The sequence below is a fragment of the Mesoplodon densirostris genome, chromosome 2, assembly GCF_025265405.1.
Source record: "Mesoplodon densirostris isolate mMesDen1 chromosome 2, mMesDen1 primary haplotype, whole genome shotgun sequence".
NCBI classification, from domain to species: domain Eukaryota; kingdom Metazoa; phylum Chordata; class Mammalia; order Artiodactyla; family Ziphiidae; genus Mesoplodon; species Mesoplodon densirostris.
In genome coordinates this window covers 192,049,315-192,066,209 of record NC_082662.1, presented here as the reverse complement: position 1 = coordinate 192,066,209, position 16,895 = coordinate 192,049,315, and the positions used below count along the sequence as shown (strand labels likewise).

Sequence of the window (16,895 nt, the reverse complement as noted above, 5' to 3'; positions counted from 1 at the left end):
GGAAGAGATGGAACAAAGAATCCGTGAACTAGAAGACAGAACAACAGAAACTGCCCAGGATGAGCAGCAGAAAGAGCCGCTCAAGTATGATGAAAAAAATAAGCATATCCTTAGGGACCAGAAGACCTCATTCATGTCCTCATGGTCCTAGTAAGAGAGGGGAAGGGGGATGGAGCCGACAAAGTACTCTAAGACAGGGGTCCACCACCCCCAGTCATGGTCCGTGTCCTGTTAGGAACCGGGCCGCACAGCAGGAGGTGAGCAGCAAGTGAGCAAAGCTTCATCTGCTGCTCCCCATCGCTTGCATTACCACCTGAACCATCCCCCCAACACTGGTCTTTAGAAGAATTGTCTTCCACGAAACCGGTCCCTGGTGCCAAAAAGGCTGGGGACCACTGCTCTAAGACATAACGGCAGAAAATGTCCCAAAGTTGGTAAGAGACATAAACCTACTGATACAAAAAGCTTAGCAAAAGACAAACAGGATAAACCTAAAGAAATTCACAAGACACATCACAATTACACTTCTGCAAACTAAAGACAGGAAAAAAAATCTTGAAAGCAGCCAGCAAAACAGGAAACCTTATCTACAGGGAAAAAACAATTGAAATGACAATGGATTTCTCATCAGAAACCGTGGAGGCCAGAAGGAAATGGAACAATATTTTTCAAGTACTAACAGAAAAGAACTATCAACCCAGAACCCAGTAAAAATATCCTTCAGGAATGATGGGAAAATCAAGAACATTCTCAGATGAAGGGAAACCAGGAGCATTTGTTGCCAGAAGAAAAGAATGGCTAAAAGAAGTTCTCTAAACAGAAAGGATATGAAAGGGAAGAAATCTTGGAATATCAGGAAGGAAGAAAAAACCCATTAAGCAAAAATATGGGTAAATGCAATAAGGCTTCCTTCTCTTGAATTTTCTAAATTATGTTTGATGTTTGAAGCAAAAATTATAACACAGTCTCATGTCCTAAATGTATATAAAGGAAATACGACAATTATGTTATAAACAGGGGAAGGTAAAGGGATAGAAAAAGAAGTAAAGTTTCTATACTTCCCTCAAATTGGTAATAAGAAAACACCAGGAGGCAGTGATAAAGTATGTATATGTAATTTAATACCTGTAGCAACCACTAAAAAAGCTACGCAAAGATAATCATAAGACTTATTGTGGTGAATTCCCTGGTGGTGCAGTGGATAAGACTCAGCACTCCCAATGCAGGGGGCCCAGGTTTGATCCCTGGTCAGGGAACTAGATCCCACATGCATGCCACAACTAAGAGTTCACATGCCACAACTAAGGAGCCCATGTGCCGCAACTAAGGAGCTCACGTGCCGCAACTAAGGAGCCCACACAACCAAATAAATAAATAAATAGATAGATAGATATTGAAAGAAAAAGACTGAATGTGAAAGACTGAAAGTTTAAAAAAAATAAAGACATTGTGGTGGTCATTTTGCAATATACATAAATATTGAATCATTATGTTGTACACCTGAAACTAATATTATATGTCAATTATATCTCAATTAAAAAACTACAGGGGCTTCCCTGTTGGTGCAGTGGTTGAGAATCTGCCTGTCAATGCAGGGGACACGAGTTCGAGCCCTGGTCTGGGAAGATCCCACATGCCATGGTGCAACTGGGCCTATGAGCCACAACTACTGAGCCTGCGTGTCTGGAGCCTGTGCTCCACAACAAGAGAGGCCGCAATAGTGAGAGGCCCGTGCACCACAATGAAGAGTGGCCCCCGCTCGAGGCAACTAGAGAAAGCCCTCGCACAGAAACGAAGACCCAACACAGCCAAAAATAAATAAATAAATTTTTATATATATAGGAAACTACAGATAAATTAAAATGGAATTCTAAAAAATGTTCAAGTAACCCACAGGAAGGCAGGAAAAACAAAATAGAGGCATAAAAAACAGAGAGAACAAGCAAAAAACAAAAAATAAAATGGCAGACTTAATCTCTAACACATCAATAATTACATAATTGTAAACAGTCTGAATATATTAATTAAAAGATACAGATTGGTTGAATGGATTAAAAAACAAAATGCAACAATATGGTGTCTATAAGAAACTTACTTCAAATATAACAATATAGGTGGGTTGAAAGTAAAAGAATTATGTAAAATTAATCAAAGAAAAGCAGGAATGAGTATATTGATATCAAATAAAGTAGACTTCAAAGCAAAAAAGATTACTAGAGACTGAAAGGGATATTATAATATAATGATAAAAGGATCAATCTGCCAAGAAGACAGCAATCCAAACTGTGTATGTACCAAACAACAGAACTGCAAAATATGTAAGGCAAAAACCAATAGAACTGAAAGAAGAAATAGACAAATCCACAATTACAGCTTGATTTTCAACACTCCTCTCTCAACAACTGGTAGAACAACTAGACAGAAAACCAACAAGGACAGAACTCAACAACATCATTAACTAATAGGATCTAGTCAGCATTTATAGACACTTCATCTAATAACAGCAGAATACACATTATTTTCAAGTGCTTTTGGAACACGTACTGTAGACCATATTCTGAGTCATAAAACAAACATCAACAAATTTCAAAGAGTAGAATCTATGTAGGGTGTGTTCTCTGGTCACAGTGAAATCAAACTAGAAATCAGTAATAGAAAGATAACAGAAAACTCCACAAAAACCAGAGTAAACAACACACTTCTAAATAATCTAAGAGTCAAGAAGGAACTCAAGAAAAATGAAAAAATAAATTGAACTAAATAAAAAATGAAAATACAACATATCAAAATTGTGGAACACAGCTAAAGCAGTGCTGAGAGGAAAATTTATAGCATTATACGTACATTAGAAAAGAGAAAAAGCCTCAAGTCAATCATCTAAGTTCTCATCTCAAGATCCTGTAAAAAGGAGAGAAAAATGAACCCAAAGCAAGCAGAAGGGAGGAAATAGTGAAGATAAGAACAGAAATCAATGAAACTAAAAACAGAAAAACAATAAAGAAAATCAATGAAATAAAGAACTAATTCTTTGAAAAGATCAATAAAATTGACAAACCTCTAACAACATTGACAAAGAAAAATAGAGAGACTACATAAATTATGAATATCAGTAATGAAACAGAGGATATCACTACAGACTTTGCAAACATCAGAAGGATAATAAGGGAATAATAAAAACAAGTCTACACAATTTGACAACTCAAGTCACAAATAAATTTGACAACTTAGACAAAATGGATGAATTACTAGAAAAACACAAAATACCATAACTCATCCAATATGAAATAGATAATTTGAATAACCATTTAATTATTTAGGAAGCTGAATTCAAAATTTTAAAACTCCCCCAAAAGAAATCTCCAGATGGTTCCACTGGAGAATTCTGCAAATATTTAAAGAAGAAGTAACACCAATTTTACATAATTTCTTCCAGAAAATAGAAGAGGAAACACTTCCCTCTTTTTGAAACTTTTATGAAATGAATTACTCCAGTACCAAAACCAAAGAGAGTACCAAAGAAACCCCACTGTGGACCAATATCCCTCATGAATATAAACATGAAAATCCTTACTAAAATATTAGCAAATAGAATTCAGCAATATATAGAAAGCATTATACACTGTCATCAGATGGGGTTCATTGCAGGGATGCAAGGCTGGTTCAGGATTCAAAAATCAATCAATGTCATCCAGTATTTTAACAAGATAACAAAGAAAAATCATGTGGTCCTATCAATCAATGCAGAAAGAACATCTGACAACAATCAATGCCCATTTATGATTTTTTAAAAAACTCTCAGAAAAATAGGAATAGAGGAGGACTTCCTCAACTTGATAATCTACACGAGTCCTACAGCTAACGTACTCAATGCTTTACCCCTAAGACTGGAAATAAGGCAAAGATGTCCACTCCCATCACTCTTATTTAACACAGTGCTGGGAATTCTAGCCAATGCAATAAGGCGAGATAAAGTAATAAGAGCCATCAGATCAGAAAGGAAGAAAAAAATTATTCCAATTTTCAGATGACATGACTGTGAAGAAAATCCCAAGGAATCTACAAGAAAAACTCCTAGAACTAATAAGTGAGTTCAGCAGGGTCACCAGATACAAGATAAACATGGAAAAATCAATTGCATTTTTATAGACTAACAATAAACACATAGAAGCCAATATTTATAATACTACTTGCATTGCTACAAAAGATATGACACCAAAAGCACAGGAAACAAAAGTAAAAATAGACAAACTGGACTATTTCAAAATTTAAAACTTCTGTGCGTCAAAGGACACAACCAACAGAGTGGAAAGGCAACCTATGGGATGGGAGAAAATATTTGAAAATTATATATCTGACAAGGAATACCTGGAATATATATAGAACTCCTAAGATTCAACAACAACAACAACAACAACAAACACAATTTAAAAATGGGCAAAGGACTTGAATAGACATTTCTCCAAAGAAGATATAAAAATGGCCAAGAAGCATATGAAAAGATATTCAAAATCACTCATCATTAGGGAAATGCACAATGAGATACAGCCTTACATCCACTAGGACAGCTACTATAAAAAAAGAAAACATAGAAAATAACTAGTGTTGGTGAGGATGTGGAGAAATTGGAACAGAACCCTTGTGCACTGTTGGTGGGAATGTGAAATGGTGCAGCCGCAATGGAAAACAGCATAGCAGGTCCTCTAAACATAGAATTACCATATGATCCGCAATTCCACTTCTGGATATATAACCAAAAGAATTGAAAACAGTCTTGTAGAGATATTTGTACACCATGTTCATAGCAGCATTGTTCTCAATAGCTGGGCTGTGGCAGCAACCCAAGTGTCCATCAATGGCTGAATCGATAAACAAAGTGTGGTACATATATATACAATGGAATATTATTTGGCCTTAAAAAGGGAGTAACTCTGAACACATGCTACCACATGGATGAACCGTGAAGACATTATGCTAAGTGAAATAAGCCAGTCACAAAAAGGCAAATACTGTGTGATTCCACTTCTGTGAGGTCCCTAGGGTCAAATTCATAGAGGCAGAAAGAGGAAGGGTGGCTGGCAGGGCCTGGGGGAGCGGGAAATGGAGAGTTGTTGCTTAGTGGAGTTTCACTTTTATAAGAGGAAAGAGTTCTGGAGATGCCCTGCATAGCAGTGTACCTCCACTTAGCACAGCTGAACCGTACACATAAAAATGGTCAAGACAGTCAATTTTGTTATGTGTATTTACCACTAGTTTTAAAAAAAGAAATACTTAGGAGCAAATCTAATAACACATGTACAGGTTTTGTAGGCTGACAACTACACAATGCTGATTAAGAAATCAAAGATGATCTAAATAAATGGAAAGACATATCATGTTCAGAAATTTCAAGATTCAACACAGGAAAGATGTCAGTTACTCCCAAACTGATATACAGGTTTGACACAATTGCTATCAAAATGGCAGCAGGGGGCTTCCCTGGTGGCGCAGTGGTTGAGAGTCCGCCTGCCGATGCAGGGGACATAGGTTTGTGCCCCGGTCTGGGAGGATCCTACATGCTGCGGAGCGGCTGGGCCCGTGAGCCATGGCCGCTGGGCCTGCGCGTCCGGAGCCTGTGCTCCGCAACGGGAGAGGCCACAACAGTGAGAGGCCCGGGTACCGCAAAAAAAAAAAAAAAAAAAAATGGCAGCAGGAATTTTTGTAGATATAAATGTTATAAAATTTATACGGAAACATAAGGGAACTAGAATAGCGAAAACAATTTTGAGAAAGAAGAATAAAGTAGGAAGAATCAGTCTACCCAATTTTGATAATTACTCTATAGCAATAATAATCAAGGCTGTGTGTTATTGGCAGAGGGGTAGACACAGAGATCAATGATGAACCGAAGAAGGAAGTCACAGATAGACAGGCACAAATATGACCAGCTGATTTGTGACGAAGGTGCAAAGCAATTCAATGGAAGAAATATAACTTTTTCAACAAATGATGCTGGAGCAACTGGACATCCATAGGCGAAGACATGAACCTCAAAAAGAAGAAAAAACAGAAAAAGAAGAGGAAAAGAGAAATGAACCTCAACCTGTGTTTTACACCTTACACAAAAGTCAATTTCAAATGGATCATGGGCTTAAATGTTTAACATAGAACTACAAAACTTCTAGGAAACAGGAAAACATCTTTGGGATCTAGGTCTAGGCAGAGAGTTCTTAGACTTGATAACAAAAGCACAATCCATAAAAGGAAAAGCAGAAAAAATGGACTTCGTCAAAAATTGAAAACTTTTGCTTGGCAAAAGACGCTGTTAAGAGGATGAAAAGACAAGCTATGGAGTCGGAGAGAATACTTTCCAATTACACATCCAGCAAAGGACTAGTAGTACGTTGAATACATAAAGAACTCTCAAAACTCAATAGTCAAAAAACAAACAGTTCAATTAGGAAATGGGCAAAAGATGTGAAGAGACATTTCACCAAAGAAGATACACAGACTGTTAAGTAAATACATGAAAAGAAACTCAGTATCCTTAGTCATCAGGGAAATGCAAATTAAAGCCACAGTGAGGTATCACCACACAGACATTGGACAGCTAAAATGTAAAAACAGTGACACCACCAAGTGCTGAGGGGGATGCAGAGAAACTGGATCATTTGTATGCTGCTGGTGGGAATGTAAAATGGTGCAGCCACTTTGGAAAACAGTTGGGCAGTTTTCTTAAAAAACTAAACATGTGACCGCCCACAGCTTTCCTCAGGTCCCTGGCACAATTCTACATACTTTTCATATAAGAGCTCATCTAACTACCTCGAGAACCTGGCAGATGCCACTATTGTCCTCATTTTACAGATGAAGAAACAAAGTCCCAGAGAGGTTAAACGGCTTGCCCAAGGTTACACAGCTCCAAAGAGCAGACACCAGAACTTGAACCCAGAAATCTGGCCCTAGAGTCCACTCTCAGAGCAGCTGTGCTGTCGGGGTCTCTCTTAGAATTTCCTGGACAGAGCTGCTGTGGGTTGGGCTGGACCAGGCCGTCTAGAGACCGGGTGGCCCCGAGGGCTGGCTCGGGGCAGCTGGGGGGCTATGGCCGGGTCTTCCCTCACCCCACCGGGCAGAGTGGGCAGGGGCTGACCCCACCACGTACAGCTGCCTTCTGGGAAGGGTGGGCTCTTGAAGTCAGTGGAGGCCATGCAAAGCCACAAAACTGCCTGGGCCAGCGGCTGGCGGCCCTACTGCTGAGCTGGTCTAGGCTTCCTTGTGGCCACACCCAGGGCAGCCACGTCTGGGGCCGACCGCAGGGGAAGGCAGGCCGGCAATGTGGGCATTGCTCTCTCATTATGGAGGGTCCTGACTGCAAGACAGCAAGGGGGGTTGTGTGTGAGATGGGAGGGGGTGACAAAAACTCTGTGTGAGGGATGGTGCCAGGAAAAGCCGGTCCAGAAGAGGGCAGGGCAGGGGCTGCACACGGCTGTACCCGGGGTCACGTGGCCCCTCTTCCAAGATTTGCTTTTGTTCCCTCCCTCCCTCTTTCCTTCCTTCTCCTTGAGAGAGTTTAAATATGGCATGGGTGCATGCACATGTGTACGCACACACACACACACACACGCACGCACACACAGCCTCATCAGGAAACAAACAAAAAGTTCTCTGGGGTCAGCAGCCGTATTCTGGGCCAGCTCCCCGCGGCCTGCCTTGGCTGGATGTCCCGCTGCCTGTACGTCCTCTGAATCAGTCAGGGTGTCTGGCCAAGTTGGTAAATTCCTCAGGGACAGGCCCTGTGCACATGTAATTCAATCTGAGCTTGACCAACACAAATAAACACTACATCGGGGTTTTAAACAAAGTTTGATTATTTACTTTTGAGGGGAGGGCCCATCCGTGGAGGCTCCCATGATGACGGCGGTTTCAGGTGGCCTGGCCTGGGTGCCGGGCTCACAGAGCCTGGCCCGGGTCCGATGGGAAAAGCCTGGATGGGATGGGGAGAGGCAAGAGCTGGACAGCTGCGAGGGGACACCCAGAAGGACACAGCTGGACACCATGCCTGAGGGCATCTGCTGGGGCAAAGAGCTTCTCGTCCTGGAAACACTAACCCTGCATGTCCTCCTGCAGTTAGAGAGGGCCCTGCAAGGCCTCCTTGGCACCCAGTGAGGACTTGTTGGAAGTAGGTCAGACAGGCATTAAAGTCCCCATTTCACTGACGGCAGCAGAGGCCTCAGGATGGAGGAGGAATTCGCACCTGGGTCTCTGGACTCCAGTCCCGAGCTTGTCCTGGCCCACGATGTTCTCAGGAGCTAAGAATACAGCTTGGGACCTGCAGTGCTGCAGGCTGGAGAGGGTTTGGTCACCACACGACCGCCACGCGGCACCTTGCACGCCTCAGCCTGGAGGTGTTCCAACATCCCTGCTCCCCCAGTGTCCTCACCATCCCATCACGAACCCCCGACTTTTCTACGGCATCTCTGATCACACTCATCCACACACACGTGAATAAAACACTCTGTTGTAAAGGCCTTTGCTCCGAAGGTGCTCAGTGGACGTGAGCCGCATGGACAATTACAGGGAGGTGGAAGGATGACAGGACGAATGAACGAACGCTCCCCGGGATGCACGCGGCACAGCAGATGGTCCCCTCCTGCCCACGGCTGGACCGGGATGTCGTCGGCACCCCTGGTGCTGGGCCCGCTCACACTGTTTGCAGCCTTTCCACTGTGATAAACGATCCTGCAGGGAACATTCTTGCTGCTAGATCTCTGTACACACTGATGATCACTTACTTAGGGTAAATTCCTAGGTAATCCCCCTTTAATAGTGGGATAAACAAAACCATATTAGGAAGGGAAACTTACTGCACAAGAAAAATAAAACTATAATAAGCAATTCCCGGCAAAACAGAAGGCTGGCCAGGCCCCCTGTTCTTGACTGTGGACCATCTAGGGGTCCCTGTAGTTGCAGTGTTGGGGTCCCATAGCCAGAGGCCCAGGGTCCTCACCCCGGGGCCCCCTTTGCCCGGGCCTGGCCCCTCGGCTGTGCTGCAAACGCGGGCAAGTCACCCCCCACCCCCGCAGAAGCCCAGAAGTTGCTCAGTAGATGCAGACACTGTCTTCAGGCAGGTGAGCCAGGACGGCGCACGGAAGGGAGGGAGCTGCCACTTATTGGTCGGCACCTACAACCCGCCAGGCTCTGTGCTTGGAGCCCTGCCTGCACGACCTCATCCCCATCTCATGTCATGCTCACAGCAACCCCACCACTGCCTGGGCGGCGTCACTGGTGAGGACCAGGCTCCAGGAGGTGGCCCGACGCCCCCCATCACGCTGTGGGCACGGGAGGTTCCGGCCTGGCCAAGCCCAGTGCCGCAAGACAGTGTGGCTCGGGGTGCACTGAGAGCACACACACTGTCACCAGGCCACGGTCACCAGGCCTGGCAGGGACGGAGCAGCCCCAGGCACCTCCGTCCTGGCCGGGGCGGGGTGCACGTAGACACAATGGAAATGGGTGCCGAGATGCTGTGAGGCTCGGTTGCCTTAGCAACGGGCAACCAGGGTCAGCGGCAGAGCTGGTGCTAGAAAATAGGCCACGCTGTCCGGCCCGGGTTCCAGGGACCGGAACTCCCGGAGGCCACGCGCTCCCACACCTGCACTCACGGGAGCAGGCCCGCGCTCAGGGGCGGGAAAGGGCTACCGCCACCCAGGTCTCAGCACTCAGCCAGCCTGGGGACACCCTCCAGCAGAAGCCAGGTGGTGAACAGGGCGGAAAAGCCCTGTGTCCCGCCCCCGGGCACGAGGCAAATGTCCCACAGCCGCTCTGAAGACTCACCTCCTGTCTCCTCTAAAGACAGACTCCGGAGGGCGTGCGCCCGGCTGCGGGGCCCCTTCCCACCAGCCGACCTGTGCCTCCTGGGACTGCAGGCCAGATAAGGACGGGGTGTGTGGCCAGATGCCCCCGGAACTGGAGGGGACCGGATTCAGGGCTGTCTTGCCAAGCCCTCCTGACCCTGGCAGCTGCTTGCTCTTTGGATTTGCTGCCCTGCAAGGGAGGGAGGGGTGGCCCTGGGCACGGCCTGCACGTGAGCCTACTAGGAAGGGAACCTGCTCTAATTTTTTGTTTGGTGTTTTCCAGGTCAGGTTAATCAGGACACAAGAGAGGCCAGGGGCTTCCACCAGGACGGCTGCAGCGCCACTATCATAATAAACACATCCTAGTAAACGATCTAAACACTAACTTATAAATCGTAATGAATAAAACAGATACCGTATTTTAGGGTTAGAACATCTTCACATGTATTACCTCACTGGGTTCTCACAATAATCCCGTGGGCCAGGCGGGCAGGTGATAGGTTTCCCTTTATTTTGCAGGTAAACTGCAGATGAGGAGTAAACTGACTTGTGGGCCACCAGTGGTCGGAAGCCTCCAGGGCCTGGTTCTTTGCCCTCTGCCAGGGTCTCGGAGGGGGTCCAGCTGAGCTAAGGAAGCGCTCTGACAGGGAGGCTGGAAGGACTTACTAATGCACCCTGAGGGGGGCCCCCCACCCCCGGGAACAGCACCCTTTTCTTTGTGCTGCCCCACAAGCTCCCAGCATCACTGCACTTTCCCTAGATGATTTTTTCCACCAGAATCATCCCATCAGCCCTTTCTCGAGCTTAAGGACACAGTCCCCTTCCTGCAACTACTCCCCTGCCCCACTTGCCCCAATTTAGGTATGAACTCCGGGTCTGTGGGAAGAATCCAAGTGACCTCGGTTTGTGGCAGATTTGTGATGTTTATATTCTTCAACAATGCCTTGTGTCAATCACTTAGATTGTGTGCATTCAAGCCAGGCCTAAAATAGCAAAAGAACGAAAATACACCTGAAGGACAAGAGACATCCCAACATGTAAAAAAGCTCAGGTCGGGTCCGTGGAAAGCTGTAGTTTTAATTTTGTTTCTTTACCTTTTCTGTTTATTTTTTATTAACTTTTTGGAAACCACCTTAAAATTAGAGAAACGTTCCAAGTTTTAGTACAAAGAACCTTCCCCCCTCCCCGAACCATTTGAGAGTAAATTGCTGACTTTAGGTCATCACCCCACATTACGGTAGTGTTTACTTCCTAGAGCCCGTACCTTCTACGTAACCACCACCCAACCTTCACGGTCAGAAAATTAACACTAATGCATTGTCGCTGAAGCCTTGTGTTCTTTTCAAGCTCTGCCACTGTGTACAGTGTCCTTTGTAGTAAAGTGACCCCATTCAGGCCCACGGACTGTATTTTGGCCCTCCCGCCTCTTCCTAGGTAATTGTTTAAACGCAGACACACCCTTGGCAGTCTAGAACGCCCCACACGGTGTCAGATCACAGAGGGTTGCTTCAACAACCCTGGAAGTGAAGAGAAGGTCAGGGGCCCATGACACCCTCTGAGTGCCCCTGGGGCTGCGTCAAGTGCTTCGAGATCCCTGGAGTCATTTGCTTCAAGAACAGAAGGTGATGTCAGTTCTGGACATCAAAATCCTTCACAAATCCAAGCCCCTTTGGGGCCGGCCCCAGCATCAGAGGGGCTCTCACTGGCTGTGATGCCCCGCACCGTTGCCCTGGGTACCAGGAGGTGGCAGGCAGACTCCCCCTGGAACAAAGCCCATGGTGGCCCACCCAGCGTCAGCCCCAAGCCTGGATCATTTGAGCATCTCTGGCCAGGGCTGGCTGTCCACCTCGGACAAGCCTCCAGCCAGCTCAGCCCTTTCCTCAGGGCTGCTGACAGGGCCCAACAGAGGTCCTGGGGGTGAGGGAATGGCCGGGGTTTGCCCAGTGCAGGGAGGAAACACGCTTCTCCCGGGTGTCCTGCTAACAGGAAGCAGCTGGGAGGGGGTGAGTGGAGGGGGACCCACCCTACACAGCCATCCGGCCCCAGGGCTCTGCCTCCCCAGGGTCTAGAAGGCCCCCCCGGAAAATTCTGTGTGCGCACAAGGCACGTCTGGACTTTCAGACCAGATAGACGCTGGGGAAGGGGGGTCAGTGAGCAGCCTGAGGCTCAGAGCCCCTGCAATGGAGCCCCTCTGAGCACACACCCTGGGACAGGCTCCATGCACACAGGTGTCACTCACATTCTCTTGTTGAATCCAGATGACTTCATGGAGTGACTGTCATTAACATTCCCACTTTACAGGTGAGGAAACTGAGGCCCGAGGAGGCAAAACCACACGCCTAACGGCCACAGTGACTGTTGAACCCACGTCTGCCCAGCCCATCACGCAGGCAGCATGTCTGGGTCCGTGTGTGCAGGCAGCACGGAGGTCCTCGCAGGAACTGCACGGGGCCCAGATGGGGCCGGACGTGCCACCGCCCAAAACTCAGAAGGGACAGATACAGCATTGATCAGACGGGGATCAGGGCCGCAGCTTCAGGGGGCGGTGGAGGTGGGAGTGGGTGCTGACGCTGTGTTAACAAGTAGGCTTTGGAACGTTCCGGGAAGTACAGATTCAGGCGCCAGGACTCTGGGATGAGCAGCCCAGATCTTCCCAGGGGACCTGCCACCTGGGGACAAGAAGAGCTGTCCCCGGAACACGGCCACCGCACGAGGGGTTCGCTCTGGGCTGAGGCCAGCCCCTCCCCACGCTGCAGGGGCAGGGAGAGCCCGTGGCTGCTGCGCCCCCCGCCCCCCCCCCCCCGCACTCCAGCCCGCACCGTCTCCCTGCTCTCCGGGGGCCCGCCACGCCTCCTCTGATGGCCGGGGCAGCCTCCGGCCCAGGACTCAGGGGGTCAGAGCGCCTGTCGGGGTCTGATGGAGGACGACGGTGGGACACAGCTGACCGCACAGCCAGTGAGAGCGCTCGGGGAGGCTCCGTCTCCCGGTCTGACCCTCGTGTGGGTCCGCACCGTGTAGAGAAGGGCATTCCAGAAGTGCGGCCGGGGACCGTGTGCACGCCCGGGTGCAGACGTGGCTGGGGAAGTAGGTGTGTGTGGAGCCACAGCCCTTACGGGCGGCACTGGCCACGTGGGCTTCGAAGGGAGGTCCCAGGGAGCTGTGGGTCTCACTCCTTGGGCCTCAGACGGCCCGGGGCACATGTACACACAGCTGTCTATACACACAGGGACCCCGATTGCTGGTTTAATCAGACCAGACAGAGCCCAAGACACCTCGCTGAGCTGCGTGGCAGCAGAGCTGGGGGTGCGGGCAGAGCCCAGCATCTTCCCAGCCCTGAGCCACCTGGTAGCCCCTCTCCCCCGAGCGGGCTGAGAGCCCCGTTCATCGGCGCCCCTCTGACCACAAACACGCCTCGAGTCTGCGGACAGCCTCATCAGAGAACCCAGCAGAGACAACCACCTGCACCCACAGAAGCTGTTTCCCCACGAGCAGGGTGGGGTGTTTGTCAGCCCCCTGCAGCCAACTGCTCTGCCCAGTGTCCCGCAGGAAGGGTAGGGTGTGGGGAGGGCGCGACCCTGATTTCCAAACTCCACCTGGTTCCAGATCGTAATCAGAGTCCCGTGAAGAGCAGCTGGTCATCTCTTTTGTCTTCCAGAGGTTGGGGGTAGGGGTGGTCTTTTCCAAAACACCGACTAACGAAGCCAGCACCCTGTGGTTTGGGATCCCAGACCGCCGAGCAAATTATGGAACACCCATAAGAAGAACGTTCAAAAGCGTGTGTACGGAGCTTTGCTTGATATGGAAAATGCCTGAGAAAACATTAAACAAAAGACACAGAACTGTAGGCAGGGAGTGACACTGTGAGAGAGGAGCCTGCCTGAAAAGAGAGACCAGCAGGGAGGTAACCTGTCACTTCTGGAGGGGGTGGCGGCTATTCTATTGCCCCATCGTGAGCTCCAGCAATCAGCAAAAAAAAAAAAAAAAAAAAAAAATTGTTAAAACTTAGAGGGGAAAGGAACCCTGGCAGGGAGTCTGTGGTGCAACACTGTTGATTCCCAAGGGAAGAGGGGGTCTGTGTGTGCCCGTGGTGGGCTGGGGAGAAAGCCCCGCGAGGGCTAGTACAGCCACGGGACAGCGGGGCCCTGAGGGGCCGGGGGAGCAAGAGTGGGGCGCTGGGGAGTGCGGTGGGCTTCCTGGAGGCCACAGGCCTGGTGCGGACCTCCGACTGAACTGGGGTGAGGGTGGAGCTGCCGGGTGTTCGGGGGGCGAGGGGAGGACTCCTCAGGGAAGCTGTCAGATTGTGTGTGTGCTCGGGGTGGGGAGAGGTCCGGATGTGATGGGAGGGCCCAGAGCCGAGGGGGAGGACACAGGGCATCTGAGAGAAGGACCGGACAGGAGGCGGCGGCATTGCAAGTTGGTCTTTTAGAGAGAAGCCTGAGAGGGGCCGCGGGGCGTGTGGGCGTTGATTTTGGGCTCGGTTCAGTGAACGGGGTGGGGGGGTGTTGGGGGGAACGTCCGGCTCCTCTGGTGACGCAATGCTGGTCAAATCCTCTCCTTCGTGTGCCCGGGGGTCTGGCCTCTGGTCGTGGGAGCCTCAGTGTCCTCCGGGGAGGCGGGGGTGGGTGACAGCCTCCCACTGTCCTTGGATCCCCGGGGCTCCGCTAATAAAAATGATTGTAAAACGCTTTGCAAACAGCAAGGCTGCTCACAACGGAGGGTTTCTTCCCCACAGAGGGGCTTCAGTTCCCTCGGGGGTCCGCCTGGAGCCTTGCTGCCCTCTGAAGAAGGAGCCCTTCTGTTCCCCCGCAATCTGGGTGGATGCCGCATCCCCGGGAGAGCCTGGGCCGGGCCCCGTGCCCGCTGCTGGCAGCCGCCCTCGAGCAGCACAAGGGGACTTTGTGTGTCTCCTCGGCCTGGAGCTGGAGCTGCCCAGACCCTCTGATGGTGAGGACACCGGGGCACAGGGAGAGTGACACTGGAGCTGCAGCTTCTCCCTCAGGAAAGCAGCTGAGAACTAGCGGTGACGCTGAGACAACAGCCAGACAGACACTCTCTGAGCCCTTCTCCGGGGCGGCCCGTTTACTCGTATTAACTCCTGTCAACAACCCTCTCTGTGATGGGGACCCCCTCCCCACCATGGTCCGGGACCGCAGAGACGCCCTGATGCTCAGAACTTGTGAACACATTCGAAAGGGTCTTTGCAGATGTGGTCAGGGGTAAGGGCCAGTGAGGAGATTACCCTGGATGAGGCGGGTGGACCTGATCTAATCCCACAGACCCTTCAAAGTAGAGCTGCTTTCCCACCCCGCTGCAGAGACAGAGAGAGGGTGGCACGCGGAGGGCCCAGCTGAGGCTCCTTAGAAATGGAGGCAGGGCCTCCAGCCAAAGAGTAAGAGCAGTTTCGAGAAGCTGCTAAGGGAGGCCACGGGCTCTCCGGGAGCCCCCAAGGGAACACAGCCCGGCCACGCCGGATCTTAGCCTGGTGGTTCCCTGTCGGACCTTTGACCTACAGAGCCCTGGGGTCACAGGCATGTGTTGGGCAAAGCCACCAAGTCGGTGCAAATCTGTTAGAGCAGCAATGGGAGCACACAGCTCCGCCTTGCAGGTGAGGGACCGCAAGGGTAAAGCACTGCTGGCACCAGTGGAGGAGGATTAGCTCAGACCACGGGTCCTTTCCCCAAGGGGAGCCGCCCCCGCCCCGACGGGCCAGACCCCGTGCGAGGCCAGCGAGAGCTGGGGCCCCGCCAGGCGGGTCGGCCTGCAAAGCCCTGCTTGTCAGTTCCATGGCTCTTCCCCGGTTCCTCGTTTTAGCCTCACGACACCTGTTCAAACAGGAGTCAGTGCCCTTACACTGCAGATGAGGAAACGGAGGCTCAGAGAAGCAGAACAGGCGGGCCGGGGGGGGGGGGGGCGTGTCAGTCCAGAGTCAAGTGGCCCCGTCAGGCCTGGAGCACACACTCCAGGCGTCCGATTCTGCCTGGCCTCAGGATTAGGGGGCTCTGGGGTTCACCCCGCCATGCCCCTGCACCTGCAGCAGGGAGCTGGATCCCACCGCCCCCAGGCAGCATCCTGGGGCGAGTGATCTCGTGTGCTCACCCCTGGCCCAGGCCTGCCCACTCCTCCCAGCCTGGGCTGCCCCAGAGTGATTTCCTGGGGCAGTGACCCCCAGTGTGGGCCCCTGTGTCCGGAGAGGCTCCTCCCAGGACAAATGTTTCTTGCTTCTGTAGATGCTGGAGTGAGCCCAGGGCAGCACCCCCATACTGCCTGCTCAGCACGTCTGCACCCACTGCCTACCCTGTCACCTCTTCATGGGTCTGTCACCTCCTCACACATTCCCCCCCTCCCAGGGCTTCCCCACAGGACAGGGCAGCTGTGAGTCGAGGGCCCAGGCCATCCATCCTGGCAAAAACTGCTCATGAAGCCCGTGCATTACCTCATCGACTGCCCACCACCTGTGCTGCTTTCACCCCCACTTTTTGGAAGAGGAAACTGATGCTCAGACAGATCCCATGACGTGTCCCAGATCATCCAGGCACAAAGGGCCCAGCATCCGGACTCAGGTGTGTGGTTTCAGAGCCCACCTTCCTTCCTGGCGACCTGCTGGTTCCCTTACAGACAAAACACCAGAGACAGGACCAGCCCGCCCTGCCCTGCCTGCACCCCCAACGGCCAGCTCGCCTCCAGCCGCCCCAGACTGGAGTCCCGCCCCTCCCCCTTAGCTCAAGCAGAAGAGGTGCCGGGGCCTGTTCTGCACATTCCCAGGGTGGCCTGCTTCCTACGAGGCTTTTAAGCCCCACCCAGCGGGAAGATTGGGGCTGGTAGTCACAGGCGCTTTTATAAAGCAGCCAGTCCTGCCAGGATCCCTTCATCTTTTCCTGCTGAGATGCAGCTGTGCCCGAGGGGAGGACACCGCTGCCCTCCCCCACCCCAGGCCAGGCCCACCAACCCCGTCCCTGTGCGGCCAGCTGCGGAAGGGCTGCTGTGATGGGGGGCGGGGGGGTGGTGAGTCCCAGAGCCTGGAATCCAAAGCCTCCCAGGCCTCCATCCAGCCCGGCCAACTCTGCATGT

General features: G+C 50.7%; 1 protein-coding gene across 4 annotated transcripts in view; it reads right to left on the bottom strand.

Annotated features, from left to right (window-relative positions):
- NAV1 (neuron navigator 1) overlaps positions 1-16,895 on the bottom strand; it is a 210,396-nt gene that overhangs the window by 177,753 nt on the left and 15,748 nt on the right. Inside the window, exon 2 of one of the 4 annotated variants that reach the window (XM_060091497.1) lies at positions 13,421-13,636. The exons of the other annotated variants lie outside the window; for them this stretch is intronic. The gene's annotated coding sequence lies outside the window, so the exon portion shown is untranslated. The remainder of the gene's footprint in view (positions 1-13,420; positions 13,637-16,895) is intronic. 4 annotated transcript variants of the gene reach the window in all.